At 39.0% G+C, this 19925-nt stretch overlaps 1 protein-coding gene across 2 annotated transcripts in view; it reads left to right on the forward strand.

Moving 5' to 3' along the window:
* The window catches only part of RABGAP1L (RAB GTPase activating protein 1 like), a 719827-nt gene that overhangs the window by 113592 nt on the left and 586310 nt on the right, over positions 1-19925 (forward strand). The window lies entirely within an intron of this gene.

Consider the following 19925-nt stretch of genomic DNA (forward strand, 5'->3'; position numbering starts at 1 on the left):
GCCAGCTCTAGGGAGAGGATCTTCTTTCTTGATTTGCTCTTCTTTGGGTTTCTCTTCCTCAGCCTTAGGATAGTTTTAAAAATTCTCTTTGTAGTCACTCTCTTATTATATACAATTTTTTTTTATTAAAAAGATTGCCCTGTTCAAATTATTTTTGTGCTCTCTCCCCTATTTGGACTTATACTGACAGTAACTAATTGAACTAGTATCTAACAAAATTAGTCAGTCTGGTAGATAAAGTTCCTGATACATTTCTGGGGGGGGAAAACGTTTATTTTAGATGGTCTTTTTTTTTTTTTCTTCAATCTCCCAAACTGCTTTTATTGGGAAACTACTAAAGAATGTCCTCTACCAAAAAATGAGGTTTTGAATTAAATAAATACATACATGGGGTCCAGGATTCAGAATATTCAATGCAAGACAGAATCAGAAGGAGTCCTGAGGGTGACAGTAATGGGGAACCAGGCCAAGAGAACAGTGAACCCACATTTTTAGAGCAGTCTTCAGGAGTGATTTCCTCAAGAAGACAAATTTAACGCAACACCCACAGTACCAAAACATTTGTAAAAGAGATTTACATAATTAAGAAAGTGTTTGAATTTGAATTACTGTTAAGTACATAGAAAAATTAAGCCAATATAAAAACACTGGAAAATCATTTCGCTCCAGGGAAAACAAAATGCACTGGAAAATGCTAATAATAATATACCATATGGTTCACCTACCCCACTTCAGTACTCTTGCCTGGAAAATCCCATGGATGGAGGAGCCTGGAAGGCCGCAGTCCATGGGGTCGCTTAGGGTCGGACACGACTGAGTGACTTCACTTTCACTTTTCACTTTCATGTTTTGGAGGAGGAAATGGCAACCCACTCCAGTGTTCTTGCCTTGAGAATCCCAGGGACGGCAGAGCCTGGTGGGCTGCCGTCTCTGGGGTCGCACAGAGTCGGACACGATTGAAGTGACTCAGCAGCAGTAGCAGCAGGAAATAGATGCTGTTTTGTTGTTTAGTCGATCAGTTGTGTCCAATTCTTTTGCGACCCCATGGACTGTAGCCCGCCAGGCTTCTCTGTCCATGGGATTTCCCAGGCATGAATACTGGAGTGAGTTGCTATACATAGTCTTTTTAACTGATAATTGTTTTTTGCTGTTCAAATAAAAACGTGTAATTTAACCCCAGACCTTTAGAAAATACAGTGCAAACAGGTCAGAGTTCATTCAAGTTAAAGTTAAATGAAATCATTTCTTATCTCAAATTGTGATAGAAAAAAACTTTTTGTTTTTTAATGGGTTATAGCTGGATTAACAATGTTGTGATGGTTTTAGGTGAATAGCAAAGGGAGTTAGCCATACATATATGTGTATCCATTCTCCCCCAAACTCTCCTCCCATCCAGGCTGCCACATAACACTGAGCGAAGTTCCTTGTACTATACGTTAGGTTATCCATTTTAAATACAGAAGTGTGTACATGTCCATCCCTAATTCCCTAACTATCTCTTCTCCCCATCCTTCTCCCAACAACTGTAAGTTTGTTTTCTAAGTCTGTGGGATCATCCTGGATGAGGGATCAAACCCATGTTTCCTGCATTGGTAGGCAGATTCTTTACCACTGAGCCAGCAGGGAAGACAAAAAAATTATCTTTTTATTTACTCTTTTTTTGGCAAAGGAAGGAACTAAAGTGTGTTATTTTGCCTGCTAAGAAACAGCTAATAAGAGGCAGCAGGGCTTCTTGCTAGTCTTAAAGCTTTTCTATTTGACCCTTTTGTATGACTTTTTTTGAGGAGAAGAGCAGAGGGAGCTATTGTACCTATGGATACAGTTATTTTATATCACTTAAATTAAACAATGTAAACATTGTTTAATTACTAATATTTTGTTCTTATTTGTAATGGCAACATAGATTTTCTTTTTTTGAAAGATTTTGGTTTATTTGAAAGGAAGCAGGAAGAACTACATGTTCTTTTTATTTAGTAGGAGTTTAGACAATAATTAACAAACGTGAAAGAAGTTTTCTGTGTGGAATGCTGTATTTGTGCTTTAATTATTAACTTGATTTTATCTATTTTTAATACATTTTACCAAGTTTAGTCATCCTTTTTCAGTTCAGTTCAGTTCAGTCGCTCAGTTGTGTCCGACTCTTTGCGACCTGATGAACCGCAGCACGCCAGGCCTCCCTGTCCATCGTCAACTCCTGGAGCCTGCCCAAACTCATGTCCATTGAGTCAGTGATGCCATCCAACCATCTCATCCTCTGTTGACCCCTTTTCCTTCTGCCTTCAGTCTTTCCCAGCATCAGGGTCTTTTCAAATGAGTCAGCTCTTCGTATCAGGTGGCCAAAGTATTGGAGTTTCAACTTTAGCATTAGTCCTTCCAATGAACACTCAGAACTGATCTCCTTTCCAAGGGATTCTCAAGAGTCTTCTCCAACACCACAGTTGAAAAGCATCATTTCTTCAGCGCTCAGCTTTCTTTATAGTCCAACTGTCACATCCATACATGACTACTGGAAAAACCATAGCTTTGACTAGATGGACCTTTGTTGACAAAGTAATGTCTCTGCTTTTTAATATGCTGTCTAGGTTGGTCATAACTTTCCTTCCAAGGAGCAAGCGTCTTAATTTGATGGCTGCAGTCACCATCTGCAGTGATTTTGGAGCCCAGAAAAATAAAGTCAGCCAGTTTCCACTGTTTCCCCACCTAGTGAAGTGATGGGACTGGATGCCATGATCTTCATTTTCTGAATGTTGAGCTTTAAGCCAACTTTTTCACTCTCCTCTTTCACTTTCATCAAGAGGCTCTTTAGCGCCTCTTCACTTTCTGCCATAAGGGTGGTGTCATCTGCATATCTGAGATTATTGATAGTTCTCCCGGCAATCTTGATTCCAGCTTGCACTTCTTACAGCCCAGTGTTTCTCATGATGTACTCTGCATATAAGTTAAATAGGCAGGGTGACAATATACAGCCTTGACGTACACCTTTTCCTATTTGGAATCAGTCTGTTCTATGTCCAGTTCCAGCTGTTGCTTCCTGACCTGCATACAGGTTTCCTAAGAGGCAGGTCAGGTGGTCTGGTATTCCTGTCTCTTGAAGAATTTTCCACAGTTTATTGTGATCCACACAGTCAAAGGCTTTGGCATAGTCAATAAAGCAGAAATAGATGTTTTTCTGGAACTCTCTTGCTTTTTTGATGATCCAGTGGATGTTGGCAATTTGATCTCTGGTTCCTCTGCCTTTTCTAAAACCAGCTTGAACATCTGCAAGTTCACGGTTCACATATTCTTGAAGCCTGGCTTCTCACGTTATTTTTTAAATTGTTCTTTACCTGTTTTCTTTAAGGTTTATATGTTTAGGTAAATTACTCTATTTTCCCACTATGCATAGAAAATTCTTATCCTTTTAATAACTAGTTAGAGCTTCATATAGCTTCATTCAGCTGTTTTGAGTCAAATTGAGCTTCTGAGGAATCCAAATTATTTTACATGCAGATCATGTTGTTTAGTATTAATTTCTTTTTTTTGCTTCAAATATAAATACCAAAATAGGACTGTGTAGGAAAGAGTTAACAAAGGAGGACTGAAACTATTGTTCCTGAAAGTTCTGCTCGTAAGGTTGGTTCTTGTCTGGCAATTGGAAACCTGGCTTTGGGGATGGTTTCTGCCATTCTTAGAACTGAGACTAGTGGCTTATTATGCCACTTAGTACAAACAATGTGGTTTGTCCTGGGCTCCTGCTTTCCTTATGGAATCTGGAATTTTGGTATATGCTAGGCAGAGGATGCCTATGTGATTAGTCTTGAGAAAAACAGACTCTTGTCTGTGAGCGTGTCACATATGTGACATGTGTCATTTCTCACATGTCACAACTTGTTGCTGGGATAGTGTGTCCTCTGTGTGATTCCCCAGGGAGAGTACTCTTTGAGTTTGTGCCTAGTTTCTTCTGAACTTCACCCTGTGTGCCTTTTCCTTTGTATTTGTTCACTTTACTATGTCCTGAGCCTAAGTACAGCTCTGTGCTGAGTCCTGTGAGTCCTCGTAGCAAGTCATCGAAACTTGAATGGTGTTGACTCTGACAGAAGAACGTTTTGTTGTGACTAGTTTTTCTTCCAGAAATCACATTTAAGATAACTATTTCCATGTGTGTGTGTGCGTATGGCTTTTATTGATTACAGAAAATGAGTATTTGCCTACTTGAAGATCTCTTTATGAGGATACAAAATAGCTTTTCTGCACCTTGTCTTCAGAGAAGCAGTAAGTAATGAACTGATGATAATACATCGTAAATATACATGGGTTTATAGTTTTGGAAACATACCACCATAATGTCTTCAGACACCCAGAATAAGTTTTTCTTGATGCACTTCAAGTAGAACCTCTTCCACACTCATGTTCTGTTCCCCTTTCATCTCCCTAGAAATAGTAAGAGGATACTCAGAATTCCTCGTTACTCTAATAATACTGCTCCTTCATTGTCTTGTGTACCGGAAGGAGTAAAGCAGGGTGCTCCTGAGTGCTGCGTTCTCTTTCCAGGAGCCTTTTTCCTACACTGAACCTTCAGCATTGCTGAAATGATTCTTTGCCAGTTTCTTGCAGGCTTTGTAGGAAGTCCTGGGTTTTCCATCAGTACTCAGATTCTGATTCCCACATGACTCTGCATATCCCCTCATCTGACTCCTGTCTCCACCTTTGCTCAGTTTCCTAGATGATTTCATTGTATACTCTAGAAGTTAAAATCTGTTGTCAGCACAATTCCTTTTTATCCTTAACATCATTTCTGATTGTTACATTCACTTTATACAACCTGGCTTTTGCTAGAGTCCACCACTTGCCTTATAGTCCTTTCAGATGATGGCTGATTCCTCTCTTGCCACCTCCCGGTGTCTCTGTATTGAATGTGGGGAAGTAGCTTTCTTGCATGCCCTTGCTGCTCTTGGGCAGAGGATGCATATGTGATTAGTCTTCAGAAAAACAAACTCTTGTCTGTGAGTGTGTCACATATTTGACACGTGTCATTTCTCACATGTCCCAGCTCATTGCAGGGAAAGTGTGTGCTCTGTGTTTCTCCCTAGGGAGAGTACTCTTGGAGTTTGTGCCTAAGATTCCTCTCTTGCCACCCCTTGATATCTGTGTATCGAAGGTGGGGAAGTATCCTTCTTGCATGCCCTTGCTTCTTTTAGACCATGTTTTTCTTTTCGTCTAGAAAACTCCCAGCTTCCAAGTTCATGCTATCAGATTTTAACATCTTCTAACCTTTCTTGTTGTGGTTATTCACAAGTCCTTGGAATTCCTGTCAGACTTTGAAGATTTTAGCTCCCGACTTCTTGTCATCCTCTAATTAGTAAGCTTGTCTTAATTTGGAAGTTTTAATATCCATGCAGATGATTATTCTAATAACCTCTTAGCTTCTTAGTTTTTTGACCTCTTTTTGTCCAAAGATTTTGTCTTCTTCCCTACCCTAACCACCTATTTCTATGGTCATTCTTTAGAATTTGTCATGACCTGAAACTGTACTCCCTTTATAATCTCAATTTTAAGTATCCTATTCACTACCTCATTGCTGTAAATCACTTCTGTTTTCTTAATACCATTAATTTTCTAATTAATGTTACTGTTAGTCTGTGGTTGGTCCTATCAACCCATACATTTGTTTTAGTGTCCCTTACCCCCTCACTTCATGTTTTTACCTGTCTGCTTCCCAACTTAGATTCTGTTATTTATCTGTACAAATTATTACTTCATATACTTCCACAAACTCCTTTACTCTCTTTCTCATCTTCCTACATGCCTGGCCTATTCCAGCTCTAGTTAATTCCAGCTTTCTGCACCTTTGTACCAACACCAGTGGTATAAATGAACGCTGCAGGGGAAGAAACAAAACTGTATTTAAATGTGCTGATTGACCATAACCATAGGTATACCTTAGTGTTGATAGAATTCCTATTTCATTTTACTAGACAAGTTAAGTTGTTAATCTCTTTCCTAGATAATTTTACACCTTCTCATTAAACCTCCATCATATCTTTTACCGTGTTTATTTTCAGCCAGTGATCTTTTAAGACAATAGAAGCAGTAAGAATAGAACTTTAGATATTCCTATCACTTTGTCTACCAGTCTTTTTCTTATTATAGATTCTGCTTTCTCTCTTACTACTCTGGATGAAATGTCCATGTTCCTATGGCCAACTTCCAACTTGTACACTAGGTTTTTAATCCATTTTGCCTTCTTGATGATGTGAGTCTATTCTTTCTGCTACCACACTCACTCTGAGGTTAACTTATCCAATCTCATTCCTTTAAACATATCTGTAAAATAGGTAACTTCCAACTTTTCATCTTTCACCTGAGGTCTCAGACCTCTGTGTTCCTCATTCATGCATCCTACAACTTTACTTCTTTGGTGTCTCAAAGTCACTGTGCTCAAAGTCTAGACCGCCACCCTGTCACAAACCTGTCCCTCCTGTAGTCCCCCCCAGCATTATGATTTATAGTCTGATTTTTCCAGTTACTCAGGCTGAAAACTTGGAGTCATCCTTGACTTCTTTTTCTTTCCCTGCACATCTGATTCATCAGTAAATTATATCTGCTCTACCTCCCACCATATAAAGAAAGATAAAACTCTCGAGGAAAGGGATAAAGAAAAATACGTGAATAGACATAGGTGAAAATGTCTATAAAAGAAAAATAATTAGAAGAAAAGGAAAAAGGAGCAGGAACTCCAGGTGGAATCACTAGTATTTTATTTTGTTAAAAAGTAAACTTGCTTATAGGGATTCCCAGGTGGCACAGTGGAAGAGAATCCACCTGCCAGTGCAGAAGACAGAAGAGACACAGATTTGATCCCTGGGTCAGAAAGATTCCCTGGAGAAGGAAATGACAACCCACTCCAGTATTATTGCCTGGAAGATTCAATGGACAGACGAGCCTGATGGGCTACAGTCCACGGGGTTGCAGAGAGTTGGACGTGACTGAGCATGCATGTTAAGTTGCTTATGCCTTAAACTCTCTCATCAAGTTGAATTTATAATTTTTTTCCTGTCGTTTGGCTCAACTCCAGCTTCATTTGCTTTATGTTTATGAAAGAGAAAATGGGCCCTTGTTAACCAGCAGTATAGGGAGAAAATGTTTTTTTTTCCTTGTTTTTGATGTTTTAAAATTATAGTTATACTCAATTCTAAAAATATTTGTAGTTTGGCTTTTGATTATTTTGATATATAAACCTGATACATGTAAAAGCCCAAATGTATCACTACCCAAATTTCCCATATTACTACTATTGAATAATAAAGCAAAGTAATTGATTTACTAAATGTTTTTAGCAGTGATTAAGCCAAGTTTAGGTTTTGATTGTTATAATCATTTTTAATATTATATTTTTGACTATAGCTAATTTCTCATTTTTTTAATTTGAAGAGAGTTAGTAAAAAGTATTCATATTTGAATCATGGTTCTGCATGTCAAATTTTTATCCATTACAAGTGTGAGAGTTAATGGGACATTATTGTCCAAGGAAGGTGTGGAGGTTGTTGTATTTTCTTGAAGCTTATTGACTGACACTATTTTCAGTAATGGACCTAAAGATACTATCTATTCTTTCATAACTTTCCTATAGGTTAAATTCTCTGCACTGGTAGCAGATTTAAGACAATCCTAAGCATCTATGAAATTTTTTTTTCATAGTAATTAGTCTTAGTGTTCTAAAAATCTTTGGGGAACAAATAAAATTTCCTACCTGATGAATGAAAAGAAAAAAAATAACCAACTTAAATCTCTTTTGCTGATGAGTATAGTTCCTAATGATGAAACTTACTCTTTCTGTTATTGAAGGCACTGAAGCAAGTAAGATTTTTAAGGTTCACATCTATGGAATCCCCTCATCTGGGTTTGAAACCCTGCTCTACAGTGACTTGATCAAATTATTTAACTTCTCTGTGCTTCAGTTTCTAGTTTGTAAATTGTGAATGATACCTCTTAAGAATGTTGGGAGGATAAAATTAGGTGATACTTGTTAAGTATTTGAAATAGTCCCTGAAACAAATAAATGCTTGCTAGAAAAGGAAAGCTGTAAGCATCTGAATGCAGAGTTCCTAAGAATAGCAAGAGATAAGAAAGCCTTCTTCAGCGATCAATGCAAAGAAACAGAGGAAAACAACAGAATGGGAAAGACTAGAGATCTCTCAAGAAAATTAGAGATACCAAGGGAACATTTCATGCAAAGATGGGCTCGATAAAGGACAGAAATGGTCTGGACCTAACAGAAGCAGAAGATATTAAGAAGAGGTGGCAAGAATACACAGAACTGTACAAAAAAGATCTTCACTACCCAGATAATCACAATGGTGTGATCACTCACCCAGAGCCAGGCATCCTGGAATGTGAAGTCAAGTGGGCTTTAGAGAGCATCACTACGAACAAAGCTAGTGGAGGTGATGGAATACCAGTTGAGCTATTTCAAATCCTGAAAGATGATGCTGTGAAAGTGCTGCACTCAATATGCCAGCAGATTTGGAAAACTCAGCAGTGGCCGCAGGACTGGAAAAGGTCAATTTTCATTCCAATCCCAAAGAAAGGCAATGCCAAAGAATGCTCAAACTACTGCACAATTGCACTCATCTCACACACTAGCAAAGTAATGCTCAAAATTCTCCAAGCCAGGCTTCAGCAATACATGAACCGTGAACTTCCTGATGTTCAAGCTGGTTTTAGAAAAGGCAGAGGAACCAGAGATCAAACTGCCAACATTCGCTGGATCATGGAAAAAGCAAGAGAGTTCCAGAAAAAACATCTATTTCTGCTTTATTGACTATGCCGAAGCCTGTGGAAAATTCTTTAAGAGATGGGAATACCAGAGCACCTGACCTGCCTCTTGAGAAATCTGTATGCAGGTCAGGAAGCAACAGTTAGAACTGGAGATGGAACAACAGACTGGTTCCAAATAGGAAAAGGAGTACGTCAAGGCTGTATATTGTCACCCTGCTTATTTGACTTCTATGCAGAGTACATCATGAGAAATGCTGGACTGGAAGAAACACAAGCTGGAATCAAGATTGCCGGGAGAAATATCAAGAACCTCAGATATGCAGATGACACCACCCTTAAGGCAGAAAGTAAAGAGGAACTAAAGAGCCTCTTGATGAAAGTGAAAGAGGAGAATGAAAAAGTTGGCTTAAAGCTCAACATTGAGAAAACGAAGATCATGGCATCTGGTCCCATCACTTCATGGGAAATAGATGGGGAAACAGTGTCAGACTTTTTTTGGGGGGGCTCCAAAATCACTGCAGATGGTGACTGCAGCCATGAAATTAAAAGACGCTTACTCCTTGGAAGGAAAGTTATGACCAACCTAGACAGCATATTTAAAAGCAGAGACATTACTTTGTCCACAAAGGTCCGTCTAGTCAAGGCTATGGTTTTTCCTGTGGTCATGTATGGATGTGAGAGTTGGACTGTGAAGAAGGCTGAGCACCGAAGAATTGATGCTTTTGAACTGTGGTGTTTGAGAAGACTCTTGAGAGTCACTTGGACTGCAAGGAGATCCAACCAGTCCATTCTGAAGGAGATCAACCCTGGGATTTCTTTGGAAGGAATGACGCTGAAGCTGAAACTCCAGTACTTTGGCCACCTCATGCGAAGAGTTGACTCACTGGAAAAGACTCTGATGCTGGGAGGGATTGGAGGCAGGAGGAGAGGGGGACGACAGAGGATGAGATGGCTGGATGGCATCACGGACTCGATGGACGTGAGTCTGAGTGAACTCTGGGAGTTGGTGATGGAGAGGAAGGCCTGGTGTGCTGCGATTCATGGGGTCGCAATGAGTCAGACACGACTGAGTGACTGAACTGAACTGAACTGATACTACTAATACCAGTAGTATTAGTATTGGTGGTACTAATAGTACTACCACAGTCATGCTTTTTTCTGAGATTGCTGGTGCTTTGTGCGTGATAACCGGAAATCAGAATAGCCTGCAGAATCAGAGTAAACTACCCCTGTGAGAAGGCAAAACGTTGGTTATATTTATTTGGAACCTATGTGTATATGCATGCAGTCTTTGTTCTGCAGATATAATATGCATGGATTTATGTTACTATGGTTTAGTTAAAGAATACCAGTCCCCCAGCCACATGGTTCAAATTTTTGTTAACCATGGTATATTAGTTGTGAGTAATTGCATAAAATGTAGACTTTGCTGTTAGCTCTTCAGTTCACAGTCACTACATAAATGCTTATCCAGTGACTGTTAACATCACTTCTTTCAGAGTATGTTGATGATTGGTTATGGTGTATCTGTTATTCAGTTCACTCATAGACAGCAAAGTGTATTGTTGTTTTGCCTCCTTAGTCTCTCAATGATAAACCCATGTTATGTTTTACAATAATGAATAATTGAAAGAGGTAGCCAACAAAGATGAATGCAGCAAACCAATGAGAAGTGATAATACTGAAAATGAAATTCCATGTTATCTTAGAGGATTTGAAAATGGTGACTGCAGTAAATCAACTATACTTCAATAAAAAATTAAAAAAAAAGAAAATGATGACAGAAAAATGAAGATAGGATGAGACCTAGCTCTGCATGAAGCTACAGTATGAAGCATATTGAAAAAGTCTGATATACAACAAAGACATGATAAAGGCATTTCAATATTTTTTCAGTTTAAATTACACTAGAAATAGAAAGCTTCTTATGATTGAAATGGAGTGTTTATTTTTATGCTGGATTGAAGACTGCAATAAAAAATAAAATCCAGGTTTTGCTAGTCTTCATGCCACAGTTTTGCAGTTAGTTGCAACACTGAAATAAATGGCAATTATAAGAAACTGGAGATCATACAATTCCTTTAGCTGAGTTTTGGAAGAGATATGACATGAAGGCATACAATTGAAAACATTCACACATCCTGACAGGAAGTAACAGTGAGTTGTATTTGTGTTGTGTGGCAAAACGTTCACTGCACTGTACAAATAACTTGGCAGGATTTGAATAGGGCATAATTGGAGTTATAGAAGAAATAGCTGACTGTGGGAATGTTGACACTAGGTATACAGCCAGAGGAGCTTAGTAAAGATGAACTTATCAACATAAATAAGGCAAGTGGTTTGATGAAAAGATGAATGTCCTGGGAAGTCACACCAGCAAAAACTTCATGTTAAAGGAGCTCTTAGAGATGTAAAAGTGCAAAGGATAAAATACTGGAAGCTCATTCAAAGTTAGAATGGAGTATGACTGTTTCCCAAGGCGTAGGAAAAAAATGCTTATTCTGTATTGTTTATCACATGAGAAGAAAGCAAACACTGTTTTGTTGTTGTTCACTCACTAAGTTGTGTCTCACTCTTTGTGACCCCATGGACTGCAGCATGCCAGGCCCCCCTGTCCCTCACCATTTTTGGAGTTTGCCCACGTTCATGTCCATTGAGTCAGTGATGCTATCCAGCCATCTCATCCTTTGCCACCTTCTTCTCCTTTTGCCTTCAGTCTTTCCTAGCATCAGGGTCTTTTCCGTGTAAACACCGTTTAAACTATTCTTAATAACTTTTCCAAGGAAATAAAATATTTCAGTTTTTAATATTTCTAAGTGCTTTAAAATATAAAGTACTAAATAATAGTTTTACCTTTAAAAAAATTTCCCTATATTTTTGTAACTGACGAGAGTTTTTTAAAGTTTTGACAAAATATTCACAGATCACAGGACAATCGTAATGGTTCCCATTGTTTATAAGATCACAGTGCAGTTTCAGCTTGTATGGTTATTTTTATGGTTCCACACTGCTGTGTGTAGTGAGGAATGCCTGTATATCTTTCTCTACCTGATAACTTTAATAAGGGAAAAAATGATTCCAACAATTCTTATATAGAAGACTTTCCAACTATCTTTTTTGCTTTAAATTCCATAAGATGGCTAGCATTCCAATTTTATGAAATTATGTAGTTTTTAGAGTTTTTATGTATTCTAAAAATTATGATTTAATTACAGTTTTTCTTCTTTGTGGTAGTTCTGTTTATTCTGTCCGTCATACTGTCACTTACTCATTTTTAATAGCACAAGTTTAGTAAGAGACAGTGTTCTTTAACTGATACTGGTCAGTTCCCTGCCTCTTTTACTTTTCTTTTCCTCCTTTTTATCCATGGTCTTCATGGAGAGATGTTGAATTATGATTTTTATGGACTAAAAAAGTAAAATAGTTTCCTTTTGCAGGACATTAACATATAATCCTTTTTTTCCTCTCCTTTTCTTCATCAGTTAAGCCTAAAACCATACAAGATATGCAGAGTTTTTGGTGTTTGTATGGATGCTTTGGTTGATTGGTTTAGTCACTTACTGGTTTGTGACCCCATGGACTGTAGTTTACCAGTGTCCTTCTGTCCATGGGATTTCCCAGGCAAAAATACTGGAGTGAGTTGCCATTTCATTCTCCAGGGGATCTTCCCCACCCAGGGATTGAACCCAGGTCCTCTACATTGACAGACAGATTCTTTACCACTGAGCCAACAAGGAAGCCCATATAGATGCTAACTTGGTGTTGAAAGCTGTGTCAAGCTCTGTTTCGAGTAAAAGACTGGCTGGGCAGTGTGGAAGGTCAAACTTCACTTCTTAATAATACTGGCAGTTATTGTTCAGTTGCTCAGTCGTGCCTGACTCTGGGACACCATGGACTGTAGCATGCAAGGCTTCCCTGTCCTTCACCATCTCCTGGAGCTTGCTCAAACTCATGTCCATTGAGTTGGTGATGCCATCCGACCATCTCATTCTCTGTCGTCCCCTTCTCCTGCCTTCAGTCTTTCCCAACATTAGGATCTTTTCCATTGAGTCAGCTTTTTGCATCAGGTGGCCAAAGTGTTGGATCTTCAGCTTCAACACTTCCAGTGAATATTCAGGGTTGATGTCCTTTAGGACTGCCTGATTTGATCTCTTTGCTGTCCAAGGGACTCTCAAGAGTCTTCTCCAACACCACAGTTTGAAGGCATCAATTCTTTGATGCTCAGCCTTTTTTATTGTCCAGCTCTCACATCCATACATGGAAAAACCATAGCTTTGATTATAAGGACCTTTGTAGGCAAAGTGGTGTCACTGCTTTAATACGCTGTCTAGGTTTGTCATTGCTTTTCTTCCAAGGAACAAGTGTGTTTTAATTTCATGGCTGCAGTCACCTTCCACAGTGATTTTTAGAGCCCAAGAAAATAAAGTCTGTCACTATTTCCATTGTTTCCCTATCGATTTGCTGTGAAGTGATGGAACTGAATGCTCTGATCTTTGTTTTTTGAATGTTGATTTTCAAGCCAGGTTTTTCACTCTCCTCTTTCACCTTCATCAAGAGGCTGTTTAATTCCTCCTTTCTGCCATGATAGTGGTGTCATCTGTATATCGGAGATTATTGATATTTCTCCTGGCAATCCACAGAAATGGTATGGACCTAACAGAAGCAGAAGATATTAAGAAAAAGTGGCAAGAATACACAGAAGAACTATACAAAAAAGGCCTTCACAACCCAGATAATCACGATGATGTGATCATTTACCTAGAGCCAGACATGTTGGAATGCGAATTCAAGTGGGCCTTAGGAAGCTTCACTATGAATGAAGCTAGTGGAGGTGATGGAATTCCAGTTGAGCTATTTTAAATCCTAAAAGATAATGCTTTGAAAATGCTGCCCTCCATATGCCAGCAAATTTGGAAAATGCAGCAGTGGCCACAGGAGTCGAAAAGGTTACTTTTCATTCCAATCCCAAGGAAAGGCAATGCCAAAGAATGCTCAAACTACCTCACAGTTGCACTCATCTCACACGCTAGCAAGGTAATGCTCAAAATTCTCCAAGCCAGTCTTCAACAGTATGTGAACCATGAATTTCCAGAGGTTGATGCTGGATTTATAAAGGGCAGAGGAACAAGAGATCAAATTGCCAACATCCGTTGGATCATTGAAAAAGCAAGAGTGTTCCAGAAAAACATCTATTTCTGCTTTATTGACTAGGCAAAGCCCTTGACTGTGTGGATCACAACAAACTGTGGAAAATTCTGAAAGAGATGGGATTACCAGACCACCTGACCTGCCTCCTGAGAAATCTGTGTGCAGGTCAAGAAGCAACAGTTAGAACTGGACATGGAACAACAGACTGGTTCCAAACTGCAAAAGGAGTATGTCAAGGCTGTATATTGTCACCCTGCTTATCTTATTGCAGAGTACATCATGAGAAACACTGGGTTGGATGAAGGAATCAAGATTGCTGGGAGAAATATCAATAACCTCAGATACGCAGATGACACCACTGTTATGGCATAAAGTGAAGAGGAATTAAGGAGCCTCTTGATGAAAGTGAAAGAGGAGAGTGAAAAAGTTGGCTTAAAACTCAACATTCAGAAAACTAAGATCATGACTTCTGGTCCCATCACTTCATGGGAAATAGATGGGGAAAGAGTGACAGAGTTTATTTTGGGGGGGGGGCTCCAAAATCACTGCAAATGGTGAATGCAGCCATGAAATTAAAAGACTTCAGTTCAGTTGCTCAATCGTGTCCGACTCTTTGTGACCCTATGAATCGCAGCACGCCAGGCCTCCCTGTCTATCACCAACTCCTGGAGTTCACTCAGACTCACGTCCATCGAGTCCGTGATGCCATCCAGCCATCTCATCCTCTGTCGTCCCCTTCTCTTCCTGTCCCCAATCCCTCCCAGCATCAGAGTCTTTTCCAATGAGTCAGCTCTTCGCATGAGGTGGCCAAAGTACTGGAGCTTCAGCTTTAGCATCATTCCTTCCAAAGAAATCCCAGGGTTGATCTCCTTCAGAATGGACTGGTTGGATCTTCTTACAGTCCAAGGGACTCTCAAGAGTCTTCTCAAACACCACAGTTCAAAAGAATCAATACTTCGGTGCTCAGCTTTCTTCACAGTCCAACTCTCACATCCATACATGACCACTGGAAAAACCATAGCCTTGACTAGATGGACCTTTGTTGGCATGTAATGTCTCTGCTTTGGAATGTACTGTTCTAGGTTGGTCATAACTTTCCTTCCAAGGAGTAAGCGTCTTTTAATTTCATGGCTTACTCCTTGGAAAAAAGCTGTGAACAACCTAGACAGCATATTAAAAAGTAGAGACATTGCTTTGCCAACAAAGGTCCATCTAGTTAAAGCTATGGTTTTTCCAGTAGTCACGTAGGGATGTGAGAATTGGACTATAAAGAAAGCTGAGCACCGAAAAATTGATGCTTCTGAACTGTGGTGTTGGAGAAGAATCTTGAGAGTCCCTTGGATTGCAAGGAAATCCAACCAGTCAATCCTATAAGAAATATGTTGTGAATATTCATTGCAAGGACTGATGCTGAAGCTGAAACTCCAATAGTTTGGCCACCTGATGTGAAGAATAGACTCACTGGAAAAGACCATGATGCTGGAGAAGATTCAAGGTGGGAGGAGAAGGGGTCGACAGAGGATGAGGTGGTTGGATGGCATCATGGACTCAATGGACATGAATTTGAGCAAGCTCCTGGAGTTGGTGATGGTCAGGGAAGCATGGGTCCATGGGGTTGCAAAGAGTCGAACACAACTGAGCAACTGAAGTGGAACTGAACCTGGCAATCTTGATTCCAGCTTGTAATCTATTGAGCCCGGTATTTGCATGTTGTAATATGCATGTAAGTTAAATAAGCAGGGTGACTCGTATACAGCCTTAACTTACCCCTTTCCCAATTTTGAACCAGTCCATTGTTCCATATAATGTGTAAATTGGCAAACTACTCTATATTTTGCAGTGTCCTTTCCCTGTGAGACTTTTTCATTTTAACTGTATATTAACATAGTGAAACTATATTCAGGTATATCTGTGTTTTGGAAATGTGGAAAGTGAGGCTTTTTGAATTGTGTGATATACCCAGGATCACACCAGGAATTTATAATTTTTTTCTGATAGGCTAAAGGATAGGGAGCAGCAGAGGATGAAATCATTAGATAGCATCCCCTACTCAATGGACATTATTTGAGCAAACTCCAGGAGATTGTGAAGGACAGAAGAGCCTAGCATACTGCAGTCCATGGGATTGAAAAGAATTGGTCATGACTTAGCAGTTGAACAACAGTGACTGATAGGCCAGAAAGTGACAAATTATAACGTTAAGTGACTGTAGTTTTGGAGTCAGAGTCATGGCCTACTAGTTATGTGGTTTGAACTAATCACTTCTACTTTCTGGAAACCAGTTTTGTCATTTGTTACATGGAGGTTGTTTTTAAAATGTGGATGCAACAAAATAGTAAATGTCTGAAAGCGTTAGATAAACAGCTGCTATAATATGGTAATTATTAATATGATAACACTATCATCTTATTCTCAGGAGGTTTGATTTCAAATTTTGGGTCAATAAATAATGTTGGATGTGTCTTCTCTGTGTTTTGTTAAACCTTCTGTACTAACAGCTATCATAGAACTTACTATACAGGTTGTAATTGTCTTATTTTCCTCCCATACTAGATTGTGAGCTTCTTGAAAAAAATAGGTGTAATAGCAGTTTGCTTAAAACATTATTTATAGAGTTAATAAGAGCAGGTTGAATGCTTTGAATTCCCTAGTGAAGCACTTAATATTCACATTAGGTGTTTGTGGTACTAATAATATCTAATTACTGAGATGTTATTCCTAATAGACCCAGCTTGTCTCCATAGGAATCATGTTGTGCTTTAATGAAATATAATTTTGGAAATGACTATTATAGCTTGATAGAAAACAATTATGCAGTTTTAATGCTGGAAGAATCCTTAGAGTTCATGTGTTGTACCTCTCCTGTTTTGTAGAAGAGGAAGCAGAGGCCCAAGGGGATAGGTGCTTTCACTAAGGTCACACTGTTGTCACTTCATGTTGATAAACAGTGAAGTGAAAGTTGCTCAGTCGTGTCTGACTCTTTGCAACCCTATGGACTGTACAGTCTGTGGAATTCTTCAGGACAGAATACTGGGGTGGATATCTTTCCTTTCTCCGGGGGATCTTCCCAACCCAGGGATAGAACTCAGGTCTCCCACATTGCAGGTGGATTCTTTACCAGCTGAGCCACAAGGGAAGCCCAAGGATACTGGAGTGGGTATCCTGTCCCTTCCCCAGGGGCTCTTCCCGACCCAGGAATCGAACTGGGGTCTCCTGCACTGCAGGATGATTCTTTACCAACTGAGCTATCAGGGAAGCCTGACAAACAGTATAAAACTTTAATTTTTAAAACAAGCAAAAGAAAAGTAGGGACAGTACTTGCTAAACTCTTAGTATTGGTTCCTGAAGGGGCTGAGATTAGTGACGAAGGAGAAATTCCCTACACGCTTTGGTATTCTTTAGCTTTTTACAGTGACTACATGATAGTTTTGTAACTTAAATGTAAGTGAAGGTTGCTCAGTCATGTCCAACTCTTTGTGACCCCATGGACTATACAGTCCATGGTATTCTCTGGGCCAGAATACTGGAGTAGATAACCTTTCCCCTATCCAGGGGATCTTCCCAACCCAGAATCAAACCCAGGTCTCCCACATTGGAGGCAGATTCTTTACCAGCTGAGCTACAAGGAAAGCCCTTTGTAACTTGAAAATAGTACAATTGGGACTTCCTTGGTGGTCCAGTAAGTAAAACTCTGTGCTTCCAATGCAGGGGCCCTGGGTTTGATTCCCTCATCAGGGAACTAGATCCCACATGCCACGAATAAGATCCGTCACAACCAAATAAAAAAATAAGTAAATAAATAAACCAACCCCAAATCCTGTAATAGAAGAAATCATATGTAAAACACCCATGAGAGATGCAAGCTGAAGCAAAATATGTAGAGAACGTGAGACACGTCTTTGTCCTCATTGATCTGACATTTTAGTTGGAGAAACTAAATTGTTTTAAATTAGTTAATCTATTTTAATTGGAGGATAATTGCTTTACAATATTGTGATGGTTTTTGCCATACATCAACATGAATTGGCCGCAGGGATACATATGTTCCCCCATCCTGAGCTCCCCTTCCTCCTCCCTCCCACTCCATCCCTCTGGGTGGTCCCAGAGCACCAGCTTTGGGTGCCCTGCTTCATACCTCATACTTGTGCTAGTCATCTGTTTTACATATGGTAATGTACATGTTTCAATGCTATTCTCTCAAATATCCCACCCTTGCCTTCTCCCACTATGTGTAAAATCTGTTCTTTACATCTGTGTCTCCTTTGCTGCCCTGCCTGTAGGATTGTCGTTACCGTCTTTCTAAATTCCGTCAGTTCAGTTCAGTTGCTCAGACATGTCTGACTCTTTGTGACCCCAAGGAATGCAGCACACCAGGCTTCTCTGTGTATCATCAACTCCTGGAGCTTGCTCAAACTTCATGTCCATCGAGTCAGTGATGCCATCCAACCATCTCATCCTCTGTCGTCCCCTTCTCCTCCTGCCCTCAATCTTTCCCAGTCTTTCCAAAGGCTACTGGAAAAAAACCATTCCATATACATGCATTAATATACAGTATTTGTCTTTCTCTTTCTGACTCACTTCACTCTGTATAGTAGGCACCAGTTTCATCCACCTCATTAGAACTGACTCAAATGCATTCTTTTTTATAGCTGAGGAGTATTCCATTGTGCATTTGTACCACAACTTCTTTATCCACTCATCTGCTGATGGACATCTATGTTACTTCCATGTCCTAGCTGTTGTGAACAGTGCTGCAGTGAACATTGGGGTACACCTTCAGTTCTGGTTTTCCCAGGGTGTATGCCCAGCAGTGGGATTGCTGGGTTGTGTGGCAGTTCTATTCTCAGTTTTTAAAGGAATCTCCACTCTGTTTTCCGTAGTTATAAAGAATTTAAGGCACAATTAGAAATAGTACAATGAAGTAGCTGATTAATTAATATTTAATTTGTATAGACAGTGTTATGTGAGTTCAAAGTTCATAGCAATGTATAGGAAGCATATTAAAATTAAGAGTATTAGGTTATAATTATCTCTATTTCAGTTGATTATATTTTGCTCACTGCTACAATAGTGTGTTTGGAAGGTTTTCCTCAAAGCTTACTGACTTTGTTGTATCTTTATTATATACTTCATCATTTTTACATGACTTCTGGAAGATATCCTCAGATATTACAGGAAGTAACTATTGTTTTACCACTTATTAAGCTCATATTTGCATAGGACCACTCTCTGTCTTGTTTATGGAAGGAAAAACCCTGCCATTGGAAAAGTAAACCTTTGGTAAACAAGATCAGATTTAGTATTGACTGCTCAGCTGCCACTATTTTGAAATTTAAAAAATCTTACATTTAGTTTGTTTATATTCTTTACTCCTTTTATAAAATGCTCTGTAGCATATTTTTAACATTTGGAAAGCTGTAATAGAAACTACTCTATTCTAGTTGGCAGAGAGAGGCGCACTGTAGATAGATCACATTGCCTCTTGAGTATAAGAGGTATGTAATAGCCATGAGTTTAAGTAAATTAACTTCTCTGGAGTTTACATTTTCTAACAATAAAGAAAAAATCATAATACCATAACAAATATAAAGAAATGTTAGGTTTGACTGAATTTTATAGTTGATGAAAACCCTTTACAAATAAAGTGATAGTGTTAATTGGATTCCTAAAACTTCCTTTGCATCAGGAGGCACAGAATAAGTATTTAATAATATTATATTCTGGATAGTATTTTCACTAGCATAATAGCATTTTTTAGTAATGAGTTTCATATAACTGTTTTTTTTTTTCCAAACTGAAGCTATAGTATTGATAGTCTACTCAGTGAACATGACTGTGGAGGGCCAGGTGATTGATTGTATTAACATGGCTTGATGCAAAGAGAGAGTACAGTGTTTTATTCTAATTTTTTAAAGTTTTCTTACTTTTAATTTAATTAGGTTAGTTGATCTTGACCAATATGTTTGGAATAACTGTAAGGCAAACAATCTCTAATTTTTACCTAGAAATTAGTTCATGTC

The sequence above is a fragment of the Capra hircus genome, chromosome 16 (assembly GCF_001704415.2).
Source record: "Capra hircus breed San Clemente chromosome 16, ASM170441v1, whole genome shotgun sequence".
Lineage (NCBI taxonomy): Eukaryota > Metazoa > Chordata > Mammalia > Artiodactyla > Bovidae > Capra > Capra hircus.